Source organism: Harpia harpyja, chromosome 1 (genome assembly GCF_026419915.1).
Source record: "Harpia harpyja isolate bHarHar1 chromosome 1, bHarHar1 primary haplotype, whole genome shotgun sequence".
Taxonomy (NCBI): domain Eukaryota; kingdom Metazoa; phylum Chordata; class Aves; order Accipitriformes; family Accipitridae; genus Harpia; species Harpia harpyja.
The window spans coordinates 89,877,277-89,898,606 of NC_068940.1; the positions used below are offsets into that span (position 1 = coordinate 89,877,277).

Below are 21,330 nucleotides of genomic sequence, written 5' to 3' on the forward strand. Positions count from 1 at the left end.
CCGCCGTCGCGCCGAGGAGCTTCGGCCAGCACCCTCCTGAAGGCGCGGGGTTTTCCGCGGCTTAACCGCCTCCCCCGCTCCGGTGACCGCGATCTCTTCCCCGGGCCAGCACGGCACCTCCTCGTTGTCCGCGGCCTCCGCGCCCCAGCACGACCCTCCTTTTCCCCCGTCCCGTTACACACACCCCCCCCCCACCACGGGAAGGCCCCGGGGCCGCCCCAACGCCTCACGGCGACCGCCGCCCTGTCAGGAGCGGGGGCGGCAACCTCCCCCAGCCCGCCGAGCCCGGGCCGGCAGCGCGGCACCGCCTCGCCGCCCCTCACGCTGGCCCCTTCTTACTCGGCGGCCCGCGGGGCTCCGGCCCCTCAGCCCCGCGGCGGTGACGAGGCGTTCCCGGCGCTGGCGGCTCCCGCTGCCTCCGCCGGTGGGGAGTCCGTCCCCGTCCCCTTCCCCCGCCCCTAGGCTGGAGGTTTCTGTTCCCTCCAAAAATCCACCCACCTCCTCAGACGACACCGCCAGGGCAGGAACTGGCTCCCGGCTGCCTTCCAGGGCACCCGCCCTGTGGCCGGGGAGCGCAGAGCCCCGGCCGGGCCCGCACCCCGTCACCGGCCTCCGCCCCCCCGCCCGCCCGCCAGCACCCCCTGAGGCACGCCTTGGCGTTTTCTGCTCCCCCACGAGCGTTTTCGGGGGGGGGGGGGTGTTCACACAGGAATAATCTCAGTTTTTCCGCCCTAACTCAGGATTTAGTGCTTCTATCGGCAGCTCCGACCTGCACCTGGCTTCATGAGGGCTCCCCCGGCGGGGCGGCGGCGGTCACGGCCGTCCCTCGGGGCCCCTGGGACCGGAGCCAGGCTGAAGTCCTGCGGCCGCCCCTCGGCGTGGGGGGAGCTTGGTTTTGTTGTCTCCGTGAAGGTGGTAAACGTAGACATTTTTTGTACTTCATCTATCGTTATCGGAGTGTGTGATTTTTTTTTTTTCCTTTTCCAGAATGGGGATTTTCAGCGTAGAGGCCGGACAAGTAATGTCTCTGTGAAAGGGAACGAAGAAAAACAACGCATTTGTAAGAAATGGTAAAGGTCTTGTGTGAAATGAAAGGTTGTATCTTGTTTGTGATCTCAAAACAATAATGATGTTTTAGGTTGTGGTGGTTTTTTTACTATGCTGCTCTTAAGTGATCTCTGAAAAGAGGTGACTGGCCTGGTTATCCATCAGCAACGGGCATCCGCAGCAGGTATGAGTGTTGGTATCCAGAGAACTGAGGAAAGAGCTTACATCCAGTAGCTGGAGGAACAGTCTCAAGGTCCAAATGCTGATTCTTGTCAACCAAGGTCACATCTGCTGTGTTTAAAAGGGTGTTACAACTCGAGGCCTGTCACACTGATTCAGGTGCTTACCTACAAGTCTGTGTGCTGCCGTGGATTTCATTAGGCGTCTATACAGTTAAAAACCTGTAGTAGTTTCTTGAAGAATTTGGGTTCCTCATAAATTTCTGATGTTAAAGACTACTTTGTGGCTGAACCTGACCTGGACCAGATATTATACACACATATTTTAAATAAGCATACTGCTGTCCAGCTAGCAATCCACAGACTGGTTCTATCCAGCTCCCTAATAATTTTTCACTGTCATACAGCATTTAAAGATTTATTTGCCATCCAGACCCTGAGCAAACTGTTATAATATAGGCTGGTCCATGGTTGTCAAGAAGTTGAAAAGGCCAGAATTAAAATAATTTGAGATTTTTGAAGGGTGGAGAAGGGGAACAGTCGGGGCACTTTTCCTATTTAGAAGCTGTTACCAGGCTACCAAGAAGTGTAGCTGTGTGCTCGGCTGCCTACTGCTCTCTGCACTGTAGTCATCGTGTCAATCTGCATAACATCGTCAAAAATCCATGATGTATATAAACCAGTTCCATGTATTCGTAATTACTTTTTCTATAGGAGCCACAGTACTGACTCCAAATCTAAATTAGCATCATAACTAATATCTGTGTAGAAAGTTGTCAGATTTACAGAATGTTTCAGAGAGATTAAACCACAAGTAGACTCTGAGTGATCATTTAGTATCTATCAAGTCTATTTATATCAGCACAGCTACATCAGTACAGTGACAAATATTCCATTTTTACTTTTCTTACATTGTCAATCAATTTCTCTAGCTTTAGCTTTCAAACTATAACAGGGAGATGAAAATACCACAGAGGAAAATGTGATCTTAGAATCACAAATTACTTCATAACTAGGCTGAGGAAATAGATCTTATTATTAACTCTGAGAAGGTTATATTTGTGTAATTATCAAAAGAGTATTTGCACTAGCAAATCTTTATTAAACTGTGTACTTCATTTTCTTCCTCTTAATCACAGTGTTCTATTTTTTTGTGGCAGATGTTTTTGTTTGAGACGGTGGGGTGTTTTTAGGACTTTCATATACAAGGCTATGCTGCTGTAATTTTTCATTCTAAATAGGGTGTCATAGTTACAACAGAAAAACTTAAAGAAGGAGGCAAGCTTTCAGAAACATGCTTGTTATCTCTGGATTCATAACACGCAAGCAAAACCTCAGAGTCCCTTAACCACCCTTGAAAGTGATTTAATAAAAGAGGTTGCAAAAGCAGAATTAGGGTAGCTGAAAGCTATAATTTCACTTTCTCACCTTCCAGTCTGAAGGTGTTGACACATACTCAGCAGACAGCTGCAGCAGCTTAAAGTGTTAGCACCATCCTACTGTTTATTATCACTCCTTGCTAAAGAGTATCATCCCTCCAGGAGAGCTAGTGCAGACATCTTTGAGCGTATCATCTCAGCCACTTCAGTGCAAAGTCTAGCAGCTGAATTTAAATTGCTGGGCTAGACAGAGTTAAGCCTGCACTGCAGTCCAGGGGCTGAGGTATGCTCAGTCGTTCTGTTCTGCCAGGTCAGTAATGGTACAATTATGGGGCTCTATCTTCTTAAACTATCATTTGCTGAATGAACATGATGATACCTTGAGAATGTAGAAATTCTAGAGGCTAAATTGTGGACATCAAAATTCACTTGGCCAGGTGGACTGGAGGACTGAAATTCATTATATTAAATACGTTTTAGTTACCTGCCTCCTTCCCGCATGATCCTTAACATCCGCCTCTAGCAGGGCCTAGGGGCATGCCTTTCTCTTGCATGTACAACATGTGTTTAGACATCTAACCTGTCCCCAGCCCACTGTGAAGCAGCTCGCTTCCCAAGAGGTTATGTAGTCCTTGCCATCTTGAAGGCCCTCTCTTTTCTGCAGCCCACCATGATACATCAGATCTGAAGTGCCATGAGCAGTGAGGAGGCGCAGCCATAGCCAGTCCCAGATGCCCTACCTTTGGGTTAGAGAACAAAATGAGTGTAGAGAAACAATTTAAAGTGAGAGCAGGTTTCTTAGAGGACTTCTTAGATTAGATTAGGGTAGGGTAGGGTAGAGTAGATTAGATAAGATAGGCAGTAGTGGGAGATAGCAGTTAATCTTGGGTATTTTGTGCTGGGATAAAGAGAAGACTAGAAAGTCTGAAAAGTTAAGTAGGAAATGGTCTAACAGTGCCTGACTTTGAGGATGAAAGGCAGTGGGAAGAGATATGCCTCTAAGCAAGTAGATGTTGGTACTGATGTTTGGTTTCAGAAATTGTGACTTGTAGGAGCTGCTGAGGTAATGATCATTCTGATAACACTTTCCACCATAGACCCCAGCTGCTTAAATCTCACGGTCAGAGCCTGCTTTTATAGGTTCAGGCTGAACATGGACACCTCTGCAATCTATCGCCTCTGTTTTGGAGGTAATGAATGCTATTACCTCGCTGAAAGTGTTTGTGAGCACTGCTGTGAGCACCCTGGCTACAGACTTTTGAGCACGTGGCCAGAGCACAGATTTGCATCAGTCTACCAGCTTCCCCGCTCCCGAGTATGTTGACAGGTGCCCTGCATGAGAATGATTCATTAGATTCTCCCCAGAGTGGGAGATTGAGAAGTGGATGACACATATATTTTTCATTAATTGATATTTCCAAGATACTACAGCTAGTAGACATATAAAAGCTATGAAACCATGACTAGAGCTGCACAATAATATGACCATTGTCTGCAACTGTATTTGCTTTACAGAATTCTGCACTGAGATTCCTGTGATTCAGTCATGATAGAGACATCTGTTTCCTGTCCAGCACTAGTACATTATTCACCCTAGACATCACTAGCAATGGCTGTTTTCTTGGTAACTGTACCACAATATTCCCCTTTTACTCTATGGATGTTCCTATCACCTACACTCTGGCAACAGAAATAAATGTCATCACTGTCATGCCTATGTCTTGGCTCCCATGTATACACTGAACTCTGACCAAAGTGTCTCCTTTCTTTAATTTCAATCTTCTCTTCACAGGAGATCAAACCTACCTCACTTGGCCCCAGATGCTGATGCTTTTCAAGTGCTCCAGAGGACTGCCAAAGAGAATTGCAGCCAGACCTGCCACTGGGTCCATAGTAAGAGAGGATTTTGGCATCCTGAAGCCTCAGTCATGCCATCTCCACCAGTCACAGGGTGCTAGGCAATATCCCCTAGAAGTAACACCATTTTAAGCGCATACAGTATTTTTCAGGACTTAGCCTCAGGGAAAATCTCTGCCTATCTAAAGTTGTGGTGAAAAGGAGGCATTGGCCTACTGGAAAGCTAAGGAGGATGCTTAAGATGTGTAGTGGGGTGTGCATCTTGAGAGTGTTAAGGTGTCTGGAACAGTGGTCAGCTTAGGACCACTGATCAGGGACATCCAAAGATCCTGTGAACAGAAAGGTAGCAACAGAAAGTAACAGACCTTGCAAGAGGTGACCATCAAGGCACAAGAAATGAGATAGGACATGAGAGGACTATACTTACTTCAGACATCCAGAGAAGGATTAATTTGGAGCAAAATTCAGGTGGATAAAGTTAAAAGAAAATGGATATACTACAAAAAGAAGAATGTATTGAAGGCATGGAAAAAATGTATAGCAGGGGCTCCAGTCTGAGATACGAGGTTGCTTGCCAGCAGTGCCCATGAATAATGAGATGTGCAGAGCAACTACAGGGCAAGCCTGCAGGCAAGTGTTGGGTTTGAACAAAGGGGAAATGAGTGCTTGGGCACTGAAGCAGACCAGAGCGGGCATCACCAGGCTTGCTGATATAGGTGAGGGGGAGAGAAAGGGATTTTCTGTAAGACCAGAAATGTGTCACTGTTGAGTTTTATGTCCTCAGAATGTCCTCCAGCACTTAGCTAACCGGTCTGATGAGCAATGCAGCCTCTTGCCTTCCCCCGTGATCCTCCTTCTTGCAGTAAGTGTAAATGACTTGAGGCAACAAGACAGTGTGACATTGCATTAATGCACAGCAGGTCCAGGACCATGAGGTGAAGATCACTACTGGGTGTGCTCAGTGACTCTGAGAGGAATATTTCTGGCTATGCTGTCAGGACCCATGTCCTGAGACTGTGGCCACTGAGTAGAGATATGCATGGGAAGATGACTGCCCCTTCCATGCAGGAGCTACCAGGGCTTAACACCTATCCTGTGCCAGGACAACTCTCCCACCCACTTCTTTGAGGACACCTCAGCATCTTTCCAGTTGCAGCATGAGACTGCAGAACTTATCCCACAGGGTGAGTAATGGCCCTCGTGTCCTGACCTGAAATGTGTGTAGAAATGGTCAGGCTGCCTCCTCCCATACCAGCTGTGGGATGATGATGGTAGATGGGGGGAGAGGTGGTTTGCCAGGCATCATGGCTTTGGGTCAGCTTTCTCTGAGGTAGGAAGCTGCGTCTTGCCTTTCAGTGCTACCTGAAAGAGTCTTCTTTTTTATCCAGGCTGTGTGTTGGTGTTGTTTCCTGGCCCTTTTTGCTCTCCTTAGAGGCAGAGCAACTGTGTGTGTGTGCGTGTGCGCATGCGAGTGCACTCACGTACGTATGCCTCCAACACATTTGCAAAGAGGAGGTGTGACATGACTGCAACGACAGAGGAGTATGTCTGTGCATAGACTAAAACCCAGGGTTTGGAAGAGGAGGCAATGAACTGCATACTCTCAAAATACTTTGTGGTTTTGAGGGTACCAACAGAGAGCAATATTATAGCTTGGGTGAACATCTGGGCATCTAGTCCTTATCCTGCTGGATGTTAGGGAGAAAGGAGCCATTTGGCTTCTGGCAGTTGTCTACTTTTGGGAACCAGCTAGCTACCCTATGAAAACCGATGTCTCAGCTGATGTGTCTTCCACTCTTCAGTGTAGTCTTCTCAAATAACAAAGCTGAGGTGTGAAGGGAGAGCTGTGTCTGTCAGGATGCTCCTCCTCATGGAGTCAGGGTGACAATGTCCAAGGCACAAAGGGAAGCCAGGAGTGGACAGCAAGATGACTCTTCCTCCTGGCCAGCATCACTGATCCATCGCCAAACATAGAGGAAGCTGCGTTCACCTAAGAGGCTCGTGGTACTTCATTTCCCCTCAGAGCAAGGATGACCAAGTAGTGAGGTAGGTTATTATTTCATGAGAAATGTGTCCAAAACAGAGATGGTGAAAAGTTTTTGATGTTTTGTGAATTCACAACCGAACTTGGTACTTATTAATGCTCGCATGTGTGCCTGCGTATAGTCTCCCTGAACTGGACCCAGAGGTGTTTGTGTGAGGCTACCAACGTGCACCAAGGCAGGCTGGTGCACAACTTTTACAGCGATAAACCTCAGTTGTTCACACCAACCATCCCTGCTATTCTGAATCAGGGGGTTGATACATTTTGGTGGGTTTGGGCACTAGTATTTCAGCTCCAACGGCAAACTTGGTACTCTGTAAAGAAATACGAAATTGTTCAAGCCTGCAGGAATTTACCATCATCCAGCCAGAGACAAAAACAATTTCGAGTATAATTCAGTTTGCCCAGGGGAATGAGTTGCAGTGTAAAATTTGAGCAAGCAAGATTATGGCTAGGAGGAGCCCAGCAGAACTCACTTTACTTTTAACTTGGGTTCCTAGCAATGAAAATCTGCTGAAACACTCTGAAACCATAAGCAAAGCAAAACTCTTGTTTTTCATGTTTTGCTGTTGGAAACTGTCACTGTGGAATAACAACTTGTTTCTGAAAATGCCATGCCTGTTTACAGCAAGATATCCTAATTTTGTAAAGGTCTAGGGGAAAAAAAAAAAACATTCCCATCTCTTCTGCATTCACTTAAACTATCTACATTCTTTCATTTGTTTTAAATTAGAGGAGCCAGAGTCTAACAGATAAAGTCATCAGCCTCAGTTCTGCTGAGGGTTTATTCACTTTAGGTCAAACAATGTTAACTTGTTTTAGAAAGCCAGCAGGGACTATTAGATGTGCAGCATTTTCCCTCAGAAACCCTCCCCTCCCACACATGCACAGTTTAAAAGAGTTCAACACAATAAATATCCAATCTATTTAAAATTGGCCATGACAGAAAAGGTTTAAGTGCTCGAATGGCAGGGAAAAGTGAAATGGCAATTTGGCTTACCTTAGCTCCTCTGCTGAAATAACAGCTCTGTGTTTGGTTCTGTGCTGTCGACTGGGAGGCGACAAATCAGCCCTATTTTGTAAAATGTTTAGTTTAACTACTGAACTGACAATTTCGGTGGAAGTAGCTGGTGATGAATTGACAACAGTGTTATCACTCTCTCCTTGCTTTATCACATAATCAGCAGCTTGATCCGCTGATTAGTGCAACCTTGTTTTAGTAGCACAGAGGTGCTAACAGCCGTCTCCAAAATTCAGGCTACCCATCTTGTATTTCTTCTGACTGTCCACAGCTTCCCTCTAGATGGATGAAGTGTGACAGCTTTCTCCATTTAACAGATCTTCCTCTATAGCTAGAGCTGGATCAAGATAGCTTTCAGGCATTGAGAAAAAGAATACATTTATATCATACGAATATATTGATTTCATCAGATCCCTCCCTCCTTCCAACAATGATGTGCTCCACCCAAAGGCTATGTATCAGTTGCTGCTTTCTTATTTTGCCTATTCTGTCCAAAGAGCCTTTACTTCACTTTGAGCTCATCAGAACCTCACTACCAGATACCCTGTAGATACCAGGTACTTGGCTCTTACTGGCTTCTAAACCTGATTCCATGTGCTGCTACTTAGCCAACCGACTGCTGCTCAGCTCTCTTTTCACTGAAGAGAGACACGAGATACTCCCTGGGACAGCAGGAGCCATCTAAAGGCCAGAAGGTCTCTAAACTTGTAAGCTGATTACTATTTATGGGGGCTAGGCTCTGAAAGTGATATTACACTGGGGTTTTTTTTGGTTGGTTGGTTTTTTTTCCCCACTGCTTTCCCACCACCCATCTTCCTGCTCTGGCTTTTAAAAAGTGAGATAATACATGGGGAGACAGTATCCAGGAAAGCATGACCCCCCCCCACCCCCCACCCCCCCCCCCCCCCCCCCCGAAAAAAAATCTGTGAGGCAAGCTGGATTGTATTTATGTCTGTATGATATGAATTTTCCAGAAGAGGCTGGATTAGGAATATGTTTGCTATTTTAACAGAGCTAAACTGTCACCGTAGCTTCCTGGAAGGAATATTATAAATTCCCCAGCAAGCTACATCCTACTTCCAGAGAAAGGATTGTCTATGAATGCTGCCTTCAAGGAAAAGAAAATACTGGATTCATTCTCTTTCAGTGTTTTACAAACCCTTTGAACAAATGTCAATGCTGCAGAAGATGCTGGCTGATCAGAGTTAGAGATACTATCTATCTAATGAGTGATTCTGCTCTAGTTTTAGGGACCAACAGAGACAACTGCGGGAATTAGGGACACCTGAGGTTTGGTTCAGGTTCCAAGTAGCTCATCTGCCTGTACAGAAAAAAAACTCCATAGAAACCTAGCCATGTAAATTATTGCAACTAATGAACAGAAATGCTCATTAATTTTCTGTAAACAGGCTATGTTGACTGCCTATGCAAACTGTAGTATATAAAGAAGAAACATACTTTTGAACTGACTGAAGAAAGCATTGAATATAACATGTTTCTAGTGTGACTAAATTAATTGTTAGCACCCTCCACCAGTTTGTCCGTGTTTGGCAATGGACTTAGAGTTGCAAATGTAGACAAAAATCAATCCAGAAATCTGATCAGCAATAACAGAATGCTGGGAGAAGTCGAAATGAAAGTAATGAGCTAAGGAACAAAGCCACGTTTACAGAATATTTTCAGTCCAGTCTTCTGCTGAGACACCCTCAGATGTTCAGTTCAGAACTGCTTTCCCAGAAGAAAGCAGCAGCCAAATATTTTAACTCATTAAATATACTTGAACTCTTCGCTGCAGTATTGTGCTGTTTCACATGCACCAGACTCCAAATGGCTCCATGTGGATGCAAAGTATGTCCACACAAAGGTCATTTGCAGGATTAGACCAAAGCGTTACAAGGGAGACAAGGGGAAATAGTCCAAGTTAATTTAATTCTCAAGGCTGTCCTTAAGCCCTAAGCAAAATACAAAATGAACTCTGAGCACAGTAATGCAAAGTAGTTTTCCCCAAAGTCTAAGGACAGGGCTTAATCTTTTTGATACAGAAAGAATGGTCTTTCCTTTTCACCAAGTGGGGATGGACTGTGAGATTTCAGGACTATACAACTGCATGAAGTGAGGGCCACAAGTGTTATACAACTTCTGTAAAGGTAATTAGCCTTAATAACTGGATCTGATTAATATAAAAAAGAAATCTAAAGGGAAAACCCTCCTCCTTGATATGCTGTATTCTTATTTGCTCTTCTCATTCCCAGACCTGTAGGACCAGCTGCAGGAGCAACAGGTTCCCTTCCATTTGTGATGTGTCAAGCTCCTCTTTTGGAAACATCCTAAGTTTTAGAGAAATCTTGATGAAAGCCAGAGAAAAAGCAAAGCTTTGCACCAGTCGTCATGTGTCAAACTTCTCTAATCACTAAGACTTTTTTTGCACTGTTAATAGTTTCTATGTTTATTTAACTTGCTTTCACTTATTTATTGCTTTTCTTTTACAAAGAAGCAGTTATTAAAACACTGCCAGCACAATAATTTTCTTAAAATTTAGTCATATTGCCTTTTGAACTGTGTGATACTTCTGAAGCACAAAAGAGTTAAAGAAAAATAAACAGATTACTGCAACTTTCTGCATTTCAAAACAGAGGTAAATAACAGCTGTGCAGAGCTCAAGTCCCCTTCCAATAGTTAGCTGTTTTAGTGAAGGGGATGAACTGAGTGGAAAGACTGCAGCAGTCATCTTTTGGCTTTTCCTCCTGCAAGATGTTTTCTGACTCCAGCTCTGAGGATTACGCTCTTCTTGATCATGACAATATTTTTCTTAAAAGAACAAAGATGAGGGCAGAGAGTGAGGCACGCTGCTTGGATCACTGGGAAAGGATGGTCCATGCTGTCCATAGTGTCTCCTGAAGACAGCTACCTCAAACAGCTGTCTACTTTAGCTACACCCAGAGCAACATGGTTATTTCACAGACTGATGGACTATTGAAATAGTGCCCCACCTTTTATGCTACTCTGCATTGAAAGAGTGTATAGAAACAACTGACCCAGCCAGAGGATATACCAGCTATAGGGAGACTGGCACTTCTGGGCAAGGGGATTGTGCTGGTCCATGATACTGCTCCTGGCAGCATCCTCTGTAGAAGCATTGCTGGAACACCGTATTACTGTCAAATGTGGCACTCAGTGCAGAGCAGACTGGCAGGCTGCTCTAAACTGTGTCAGGGCTCACTTGCCACTCTTCCACAGACAGTGGGTCCACTTAGTAGCTAAATATTTTGGTTCTTCCCTGATGAATGCCAGAGCCTTATTCTTGTAATCTACTGTCTAGACTAGTGTAGTCTTTGCTCATTTTACGTGTGCTTCCCCCAAGCCTTTTCAGCCTCTGCTTATGCAATTTCCATTGACTATGCATAAGATATGTGCAGAATCTAAATGTTCCTTAGTGTATTGGCTGGAAATGTTTTAATTAAATGGATCTCATACTCCATCTCTCCTTCTGGCTTTTAATGAAAATACTTGCTTTTGGTTCCAATTCAGAGCAGGAGCACTGCTGAAGTATTGAAAATGTTAATGGATTAGCAAAGCGTATGCTCAGTACTCTTTCAAAAATATGAATGTCTTATTCACCTTTAATTTAGCTCACTGGGAAGACAAGAATGAGGGGGTCTTGTTGTGGATAAAGGTGTTCCAGCATGGCCACTGGTGCTAACTCCAGGTGCAAGCAAATCCTTACAAAGCTGGCTGCAACAGGACTCTCTTTCTCGGCAAACAGGGACCCTCATAACACAGCCCCCTAACATCCTCAGGCAAGGAAAATTTTCTGCCTACCTTGTGCTCTCCAAGTGCACTGGATACTGAGAGTGGTATTCATGTCACCTGATTTTACCCATTCTAAACTAATCAGCTAGGCACTCTCAATAGTCAATGAAGAGACACAGAAGCTGACCAGACACGTTCATACTACTATTTAAGATGGCTTGCATCAACTCCTTAGGGTTCTTGTTTCTCTCCACTGACTTCTGGGAGAGCCCAGACTACTGTAACTGTAATGACATATTATTAGCCCATTTCCTTTTTGTCCACCCTCGTATTGTGAGAATTGCAATAAAAGTAATACTTTATTCCTGTATATAAAACAGCATCCCTTTGATGACTAGCCAGGGACAGCTGTGCAATTCTGCTCTATATAACTGCACATATACAAGTATCAATTATTTCTATATTAAGTATGACATGAGTTAACAGTAAGGCTTTCATCCAGGTATGTAAGGGGAGTTTTCTGCTGGTAGCATTGCTGTTAACCAAGTATATTAACTGAGACATTTCAATTATGTTAATTAGTTATTTCCTAATTATTTGGCTTATCACTTTATAAATTGTCATGCTGTTTTGTGGAGTGAGAACAACAGTGCGACTGTGCTGCAGGATCTGTATTATTGGAGGTTTGCCTTTAGTAAGGAAGGATTTTTCACTCTAAGCAAGGCACCAGGACTCGTATTTTGAAAGCTTCTGTAAAAGAAAATATTGATTTTCATTTTAGCTTCATTTATCATGTTACAAAACTTAGCAGTCTGTCTGTCACGGACTATATCAGGGATGGTTGTGACCCTGGAAACAATATGACTAATACATGTCATTTTTATTGACATAGAAATTGGGTCCATTTAATAGTAATAAGGAATTGAGCAGTGGTGTCTAACTACTGTAAGAAATTCTTAGAAGATCTGTTTCACAACTGACTTGTGTGTAAGTCCAGAGAAAAGTAAAATACTGAGACATGACATAATTGACCTCTCTTGAGGTGAAGTGTTAAGCATCATATACTATGTGCCAAATGCATTAAAACTGAATTCAAATCCTGTCTTTTCACAGTACACACTCTCACAAGGGTTGGAGTTTTTTTGTTCATTGGAGAGCTGTTCTGTGTGTCAGCATCACAAGATTTTCAGTACAGATATTCTCTAAACTATTCTGTAGCAAGGGGTGACTAAATCCTTATCTTGTTTACTGCTGGACAAGATAGTAGTTGGAGATGTGTCGCTTTCATAGAACTGGGACTGAAAACCAAAGCCTTCCTCCAGCAGGTTATTTTTCAGTCCTCGTGGCTGTAAAGACAGCCTTTGGTGTGTGACTTGAACTGAGACCACTGCAATTACTCTCCTGATGCTGCCAGTGAACAGCATGAAACAATAACTTTGTTATCCAAGAACTGCCACATTTATCACAGATAGGTTGTTCATTCAGAAAGCAAATACAACACAGGGTTTTAACAGTATGTCTGTCTTAAGGTTGACTACAGTTGTGGATTAGAAAAGAAGTTTTGGAAAGGAGATGCCAGTGTGATCAAAAATAGACTTAGTTTTTTGAGCGTTAGCACTGCAGAAACTGTGATTCAGGGACCCATCTAACACATGCAAAAAGCATTTGGCAGCAAGAAAGGCCTTCAGGAGAAACCATAGTATTTCAAAAAGTGCCAGAACGTGTAAGTAGCTGGGTGCGGCCTCTGTGGGTCACTTGGTAGCAGCTCCTGCAAAGTGCTCCAAAGCCTGTGCATCTCTCACTGTACGTTCTCATTTATCTACTTGCCTTTGGTGTCAAGAAACACTCCCGTGAGTTCCTGGGTACCAAAATTACAGCTACCCACTCTCTCGTTATAAAACCCTCCTGTGACAGCCGTTAGAATGGAGCAGTGCTGGGGGAGAGTTCTGCAGCCCACTGACAGCTGAGAAGTACAAAGGCAGCATCAGGACTGTAAGATAATCTGTACTGGATATTGATTGCTATTTCAACATATGCATATATGAAATAATGACTATAGTATTGAATATACTGTGTATTTTCCTTTTTAATGGTAAGAAACCCCTTTTTCAGCTTTCTGTGAGGTTGACATCAAAATGCTGCTGTGTCACAGGACCTGCAAATGCCACTTTTTCAAGACACTTCTTGATTAGCAGGGTTTCCAGTAGTATAACTATGTCAATGAAGTCAAATAAACTAAAAAGCCATCTCACACACTCTTGTATTAGCCTGTGGACAGATCAGGCCTCATTACTTCTTTTACGAAGCTGTAGTGGTATGATCACACTTATAAAGACCTGAGGGCCTTTGGGGTATTAGGAGCATGTTAGATTTCCTACCCTATGTTTATTGTGAACTTCAGAGTTTTTCATAATTTTCCTTTTCTGTGAAGAAATCCCTACAAATGTAGGAGCCAATTTCTAGTCATCCAACTGGTCATACACGTAACCTGTAATTACAGAATTTGTATTCAGTGAGCAACGCTCACGATGTTTATTTTACCCATTATATAATTGGATGGAAGTACATGGCTCCATACTTATTTCAGGCTAAAAGCATGCAAGTGTTTAGCACCGAACCAGAAGAGTATCTTTTCCTGTTTTACCTCCAAAGCAGTTCTGTTATGAAGATCTATTCCTAAACTAGCACATAGATGTCACTTAGAGACAGGTTGTAATGGGAAACATTCGCTTTTGGGCTAGATTAGTGCATTTAAATGGATCAATGATGAGATGCAGCTGTAGGGTGGAGGCTCTTTAAAAGCTGCACTTCTCAGTGCCAAATATAATGAAATACGGATGACTTCCAGCTAACTTATTGTTGATCTTTATATGAGGGGAAATTTTGCAACATGAGTATTTGATGCTGGGGAGCAGTGCTGTGGAAAATCAAAAAAGATACATGGTAATTATAAAGATAAGACAGATAAAGAGAGGAAGCAAAAGCTGACAAAATAGGTAAAGTAAATGTGAAATGAGCTGGAGGCACTCAAAGATGAGTAAGAAATTAGAAACTGTAAAACTCTTAGCAAAAAAAGAGATTAAAATAACAGAAAGCAAAACAGGAGTAACGAGGAAATTATCAGTAAAAGACTGGGTGCAAGCAGAATAATCATTATATAAGAAGAAAATTCTTCAGGAATAAACTATAAAGCTATACAAATTCAGAGCTAAGATTAGCCTGTTTCTGAACTGATGACTTACCAACACAGGTAAAATAATTTATTTTTTTGCTATGCTCTACTCACAGCTCTTGATTTGGATTGCATTACTTACCTAAACTTACATGCTCAGATATGTAAGAAAAGGAAAAGAAAAGGAAAAAAAGAAAAGGAAAAAAAATTATCTTGAAATAATTTAGATCAATATTCTTGCTTCCCAAGTAATTTCCTTTTTCCCTCTATGTATCTACCACAGCCATTATCAGTTTATTTACCTTGTCTCTGACTGTAAGATGGGAAACTCTCAGGCATCTCGTGCTAATCCAACAATAGTTCAAAAAAAATAAAGTCCTTTGCCAGCTGAGAAATGCAATACACCACGTGGAGCTGCTCAGCTGAAAAAGAAATAACACACAAAAAAAGCCCCTGACCTATTGTCCTCTTCTGCAAACTGTAGAAAATGAAGACAGTTCTAGAGATAACAGAAGTCAGATAATTTTTATCGGATCCTTAAAGTTAAAGAAAGTTATGTGGGTAATTTCAAAAGAAATCCTCAAAATGTGACCCAGTTTGGGTTCTGCTTTCTTCAGCACTTCAACCCCTGAAAATGCATTGCAGTAGAGTTCAATTAGTTGGAAAAACATCTCTGTGTGGACAGAAAGAAAAAATGTGTGGACTAACACTGCTAATGGTATAACCTGTAGTTTTACGTAACAGAAGGCTTGAAAACTGTAAATGCACAGGAAGGTCACTTGTAGCTTCTCTGAACTTGCCTCATCACGCTCATTGCTTTTCCAAGCATTTGCACAACTGTATCAAAGCTGATTTTTTTTGAAAAGTCTGTGTAGCTGGACCGTGGGGGTTTGCTAAAGACACAACCATAAATGAACCATTTTCTTGGCCTGCTGTTTTTGAGAACTGGAAATTTGAGTCATTTATGGGAAACAATATCCTTTTGGGGGCAAATCCTGACTGCATTAACTCTACGTGGAGTTGGACTGTCTCTCACATGTAGCAAAGAGTGAACCATGACAACAGAAGCTGTTTCTAGCAAGTAGCTCTCAAGAAATTAGTGGGCTGTCTATGGCAGTCCCTGTTACAGCAAGGCTGCATAAAGCATTTTGCATTTTAAATTGCTTCGGCTCTGCCATCTAGGGGAGCTCAGCCCAACAGGGTATGTGGTAGAGGAAATAACGAGGAATCGGTCCAAAACAAAGAAGCATTTTGGCAGAAAAATCCTATGACAGTCCCCAACCAGGTCTGCGATACTGGGAGGAGGAGGGTCCGTGGAGGACTCCTCTGGTTACCCTAGCAGGCTTGAGCTGTAACATTACCACAACACAGAAAAATGATCAGTTGGAGTCACATTAGCATTTCAACCTGACCATAACGAGGAGAACACAGTGCAGCTGCAGGTTTGGCAGTCCTGTGCGAGCAGAGCCTAAACAAGGCATGTTATTTAATTTCAGAATAAGAGAAACTGAGACTAAAACCATCTTTTGAAACCATCTAATTCATCCCCTTCCAATTCTAACTGGGTTGTTCCCAGCCCTCTGTTTTTTAGTTATTTATCTGGTCTAATTTTAAATGACTCAAGACATGGAGTTTCCACCACTTCCTGTGGGAAATTAGTCCATGGTCTGATAGACACGGCCAGGATATTTTCCTGATGTTCAACCTCCAGTGGTTTTCCTTTGTTCAGTTTAATCTCATTACTCCCTGTTATTCCCCGTCGGTCAGTGCTAAGCACTCATCCCCTCTCTTTTGTGTTTACACCTTCACAGTTGGATACAGTTGTCTTTAGAAAAATCTGGTAGGCTTGATTTTGTGTTATTCACCTTCTCAAATGCAGAGATAAAACAAAAAAAATATGAGCAAAGGATAGTACAAGTCTTAAAGGATGTTTTCAAGACTTAATCTACTTCCATTCGCCAAACCTAGTTGAGACCTGCTCATGTTTTTTAGGATACAGTGACTAGTGACCCCACACAAACCTACCACCTCTTTCCTACCTGTGTCAGAACTACAGGAACACAAGTTATACAAGGTGGGAGTAATGGATGTGGGAAACCAAAATCAGGTTTCTATAATAAGAGGACACAGAAGCTGAAAAGCTGCAAGAAAATGTATTTAGTGGAGTGGCATTAAAAAAGATTACCAAAAATATCTCAATGTGGGTGCTGCACTAGCTCAGCTTAGGAAATACCAGACAGTAGTGTGGCAATTAATGCCAGAGAGACAAGTCAAAATTTTCGCCTGGAAAGAATATGACAAACCTGAAGTAGAAAGGCTGGTGAATCATAAGCATGGAGAAAGCTGCTGAAATGGTATTTATGGTGAGATCCTTCAGAGGCAAAGTATGGAGAGTGAAGAAAAGGTGATTGAATCTATTTCTTGAATTTGCAGAAAATGCTGGAAAGAGAATGAGGATCCCTTAACACCTTGTAAGAAAGATTAAAGATGCGGAAGCTGAAATAGAATTATGGAAGCCAAATGAAAGCATGAAGAGTAACCTGAGCAAATCTCTTGAAAGTAGGAGACAGATCAGAGGAGGGAGCAGTAGTATTAACTAGAAATAAATCAACAGAGGCTTTTGTGGGACTTAAGAGATAACTGGGCTTTCTGGAAGCTTGGGCTGAAATGCAGCATCAATAGAATAGTCTGTTCCTTGCTAGCTTTCATTGTAAGGAAGCTGCTAAGAGACACGCACTATTCCTTCTCCTTCCCTCATGAGCTCCTGTCTTTAAAATACCCGAGTTTTACCAGTACAGTTTAAAATTAGAATGAAAGACTCATCTTACCTCCAGTTCTGAACTTTGTGGAAGTCATGAGCTAAGTATACCGATTCAGTGGAGCACAGGTGGCAGAAGCCAAATCAGGGAATATCTAGGTCAGAACTGAAGAAGAAAACTATGGGCAATGATTGTAGATGTGCTGCTCAAGGAGCAGACCCACAGCAAGGAGGAGAGAGCACCTGGATGGGCAACTGGAGTCAAGGACAGGTTTCTTCAGGTGGGAGAGACTAAAGAATCCTTGGGAAGCATTGCTCCTTGCACCTGCTAATACGCTATTTCCTCTTTCACAGTGAATCCACCAAGGAGGCAGCAAGAGAACGTTACTTTTATCAGGGATAATGACTGTAACTCTGTGGCACTGACATTATCAAGGGCCACTCAAATAGCACATGCACAAGCTCCGAGCTCTTGTCCTTTGCACACAACTGAAAACATGAAGAACATTCAGATACTAAGTAGGACAAAACCCCAGTTGTTACGGGCTAAAGCAGGCCTACTCCCAGGATGCTGCATTGCCTTCCAGCCCATCTGGACTGCAGTGAGGTGCCGAAGAAGATTCTCTGAGATATCTTCATGAGCTAAGTGTAAAGTTATTGTTGTTATGTGATGGGCTAGTGATAGAAACTGGATGAACCGGTCTGGAGACAGCAGAATCTCCTTTCAACTAGCTCAATTCAGATAACACCAAATAAAGAGATAGACCCTAGCCAGGGACATCCAAGCCCAGAGATATATTTTAAAATGTGTAAGACATTCAGATTTTGAATTTTAGGTGTTTAAACTCAATATCCTCTCTTGCCACAGATAACCTTCTGTAATGTATGTTTAAAAAATAATTTTCTCTATGATCTCTTGCTTTTTTTCCTTATGCATTTTTTCTCATTGGACAGATTGTAAGGTTTAAGACAGTACATTTTCAGTTTGACTCCCTACAGCGTGGAAGAAGTTGAAGTGCCTGGTGGCTGGCTGGGGTTACCAGCACTCCAGTTCTCAGGCAGGAGTGAAGAAAGGCTGCAAAATGGCAAATAGGATCTCAGGTTAAACTTTTTGAAAAAGAAAATAAATATGGTGTTATGCTGATAGATAAGACATAGGGAGATTTTAAACACTGACTTAGGAGTTGTTAGGCTATGTAATTTTTATTTCATCTGGAAAGCAATAGTACAAATACAAAAATATTGTATAGGCCAAAATCTAGTGATCTTTTTAAATTCTGCATTTTGCAGTGACTCCACCTAAGCCATTTGCCTAGATATAATTTGGCTGGGCTGTAGTGGCGTGGTATGCAATTTCACTTAGTTATCCATTTTAAAGATCAGCCTTCAACTCAAAAAGATAAGGGAAATGTCAGGACAGAAAGCAAGAATCTGTGATTCACAAGATGTCACATGCTTCAGTTTCTTGACTGAAATTTCTGAAATGAGAACCACCTGCTCCTGGTAGTAATGCAGCATCTCTTATTGGAAAGTCAAACATCTATTTCAGTAGAGTCTGGGGGAAAAAAAAGCTACAAGAAAGAAATTCTGCCAGAAGCTTCAGCAGCAGTCCTGTGGGACCAGAAAGGAAGTACAGCAGATCCTTCAGAGTCTGAGAGCCCAGCAGAAGGCTGCTAGTTCTAGTGAAATTAAAACAAAGCAGAATTAAAAATACAGCAAAAGATGAAGGAAGACAGTGAAAGAAATGCAGCGAGGGAAAAGGGGTGGTATTAGGAAGAGGCCAAGGTGCAGCAAGCAGAGTATAATCTAGCAGTTGATCTACTGGGCAAGGGGTTGAGTAGATAACCGCAGCTCAACTGGCTGGTGCTGTGACAAGGGCATCCCCTCAAGATGCTGCTGCTAAATAGGACACTTTGCGATGCACAGTGCCACTGCTGGATATGAAAAAGCATTGATACTACGGCTTCTACAGTACCTTGTTTTCATTTGTTGTGGCACAGTCCCTAATAGTTTGAAAGTAGAGCTGATACGTACAGGGCTGTAAGTTCTTGATTTTTGAAACGGAAAATCTAAGACTGTAGGCTTGCCCACATCACGTATTTATGTTATGAAAGCCAGCTTAGAAATGTCTGCAAACGGCCAGCTTGTAACACTCATCTAAAGTAGCACTTTGCTTTTGGATATCACTACACTTGGCTGTCCACTCGATTAGATGAACTTCCACGTTTTTCAAGAGCAATATGAAAATATGAATACTAGAAGGGAGGATGATATCCAGGAAGAAGGAGAGGGGTAGAATCTGGCCTCAAGCGATACACAATATTTGGGTGGGAGGTGCCGAAAGCATACAATTGTTGCCTTCGATTTTAATTGCAAGAGAATTTAAAGGAATTGTAATTAATATGACATGAAAGCTCAGATGGAATGGCTTGGCATAAACCGAGCCTGTGGTTAGTTTAAACATCTATCACACTGACCTCCTGTAAATCAGGGTCAGGAAACAATGAGAGGGCAGGCAAGTGTTTGCGCTGTTGTTTGCTGACTGGCTGTTCAAAGGAATGCTGGAAGAACGTGCCAAGAATCTGGCTTTGTCAGGAAAAATAGTTCTTGTTTTTGAAGACTGACAGAACTTTAGAGACAGAAAGGAGAGAGCTAGCACACAGGTGAAGAACACTAAAACTCGAAGCAGGACTTCTAGAAGTTTCTCCAGGTGTTGCAAATGGCTAAATACAGTAAGAGACGCACAAGGCATCAGACTGTAATCCTGCATTACGCTGTGCCTGTGTGCGAAACCAATACCAAGGGTGGAAGCGAGGTGGGGGTTAGGGCATCTTGGCACTGTGTAAGGCTTGTGCAGGAGCCTGCCCAGTTCAGAGAGTCAGGGAAAGCAAAACCAGGGTTGCTGAGGTAACTGTCGATTGCATTGCACTGAGAAAAGCAGATCAGCAAGCTCTGGCATTGCCACAAGAAATCCGGGCCAGGAACTAAGATGAGGCCCAGCATATATTTTATGCTATTGTCATGGCCAGAAGGGCTCAAATGATGAAGGATATTCCTCTAAAGCCAGTTGTTCTCAGTTTAAGGCTGCCTTATTGTGCCATGAAATGTCACTGGAGCAAGAGAAAATAATTTCCTAGTTGCTAAAATAATTCAGCATTTAAATGGGAGCACTGCTATGCACTATCAACACACACAAGATGTATCGGAAGAAATAAGGCGATTGGACCTGCTGCAGAAAGTACAAGGAAAGGCAAAAAAGAAATTTAATTTGCATGAGCAATCTGGATGCCACCTTTGAAATATACTGGTTGGAAGGAGGGAAAGTGAGCATCCTTAGTTAAAATGAGACTTGTGAAGGTTCCCTTAACCATAATTTCTAAGGTCAATAAAGTAAAGTTAATGAAGTACACTCAATAGGCAAGCAGGAATCCTGTGACTAACTTAAAACATCGAACACTGAAGTTCTGGTAGAGGTCTGGAAAATAACTGAGAATATGAGAAATAGAAAAATACTTTTTAGCTGAGACCTTATTAAAAACAGGGATAAAAATACTGATTTTCATTTTGGGCTGTTTTTCTATGCTCACATTTCTCCTAACTATTATTACAGGAAAGTTATACATAAATAAGAATTACTTTTTGTCTTTCAGAAAGCAATTAACGCAGACAGTGACACATGAATGCTTAATTGCATATTTTAAAAGTAACTTTTAGAGCAATTTTGGTATGATGACTTTGTGTTGAATTAACTCAGAAGAGTGATGGCAACTTTCCAGGATTTTTCACCTTAGATGAACCTATAGACAAAAGATCAAATCATAAATGCTTGTTTTCCTGGAATGACTAATTAGAAGACTTTTGAAAATATGCTGGCAAAGGGCTTTTGCAAAGTGTGTCAGGGCAGAGGAAAATTTAAAAAAGGTCCAAACCCCTCCAAACCCTAAATTCTTAAATAGTTGTTTATAAGTTTGCAGCTTTTTATTTGTTAGCTATCAGTTATGTTATGGACAAATACAGTACGATCAACTGGGACACTACTTTTCCCTATATATCAAAACCATCTGAAGGAGTGAAAGCAGCAGCTCCTGTCAACAGCAGCAGAGGACATTAGCCAGGCCTTGTT

The 21,330-nt window shown here is 42.6% G+C and overlaps 1 long non-coding RNA gene across 1 annotated transcript; it reads left to right on the forward strand.

Annotated features, from left to right (window-relative positions):
• Window positions 1-744: 744 nt before the first annotated feature.
• Window positions 745-11,389, forward strand: LOC128149350 (uncharacterized). Its single transcript, XR_008237619.1, has 4 exons — window positions 745-1,070; window positions 4,398-5,646; window positions 6,265-6,508; window positions 9,780-11,389. It is a non-coding gene; the product is annotated as an uncharacterized LOC128149350 (long non-coding RNA).
• The last annotated feature ends 9,941 nt before the right edge of the window (window positions 11,390-21,330 follow it).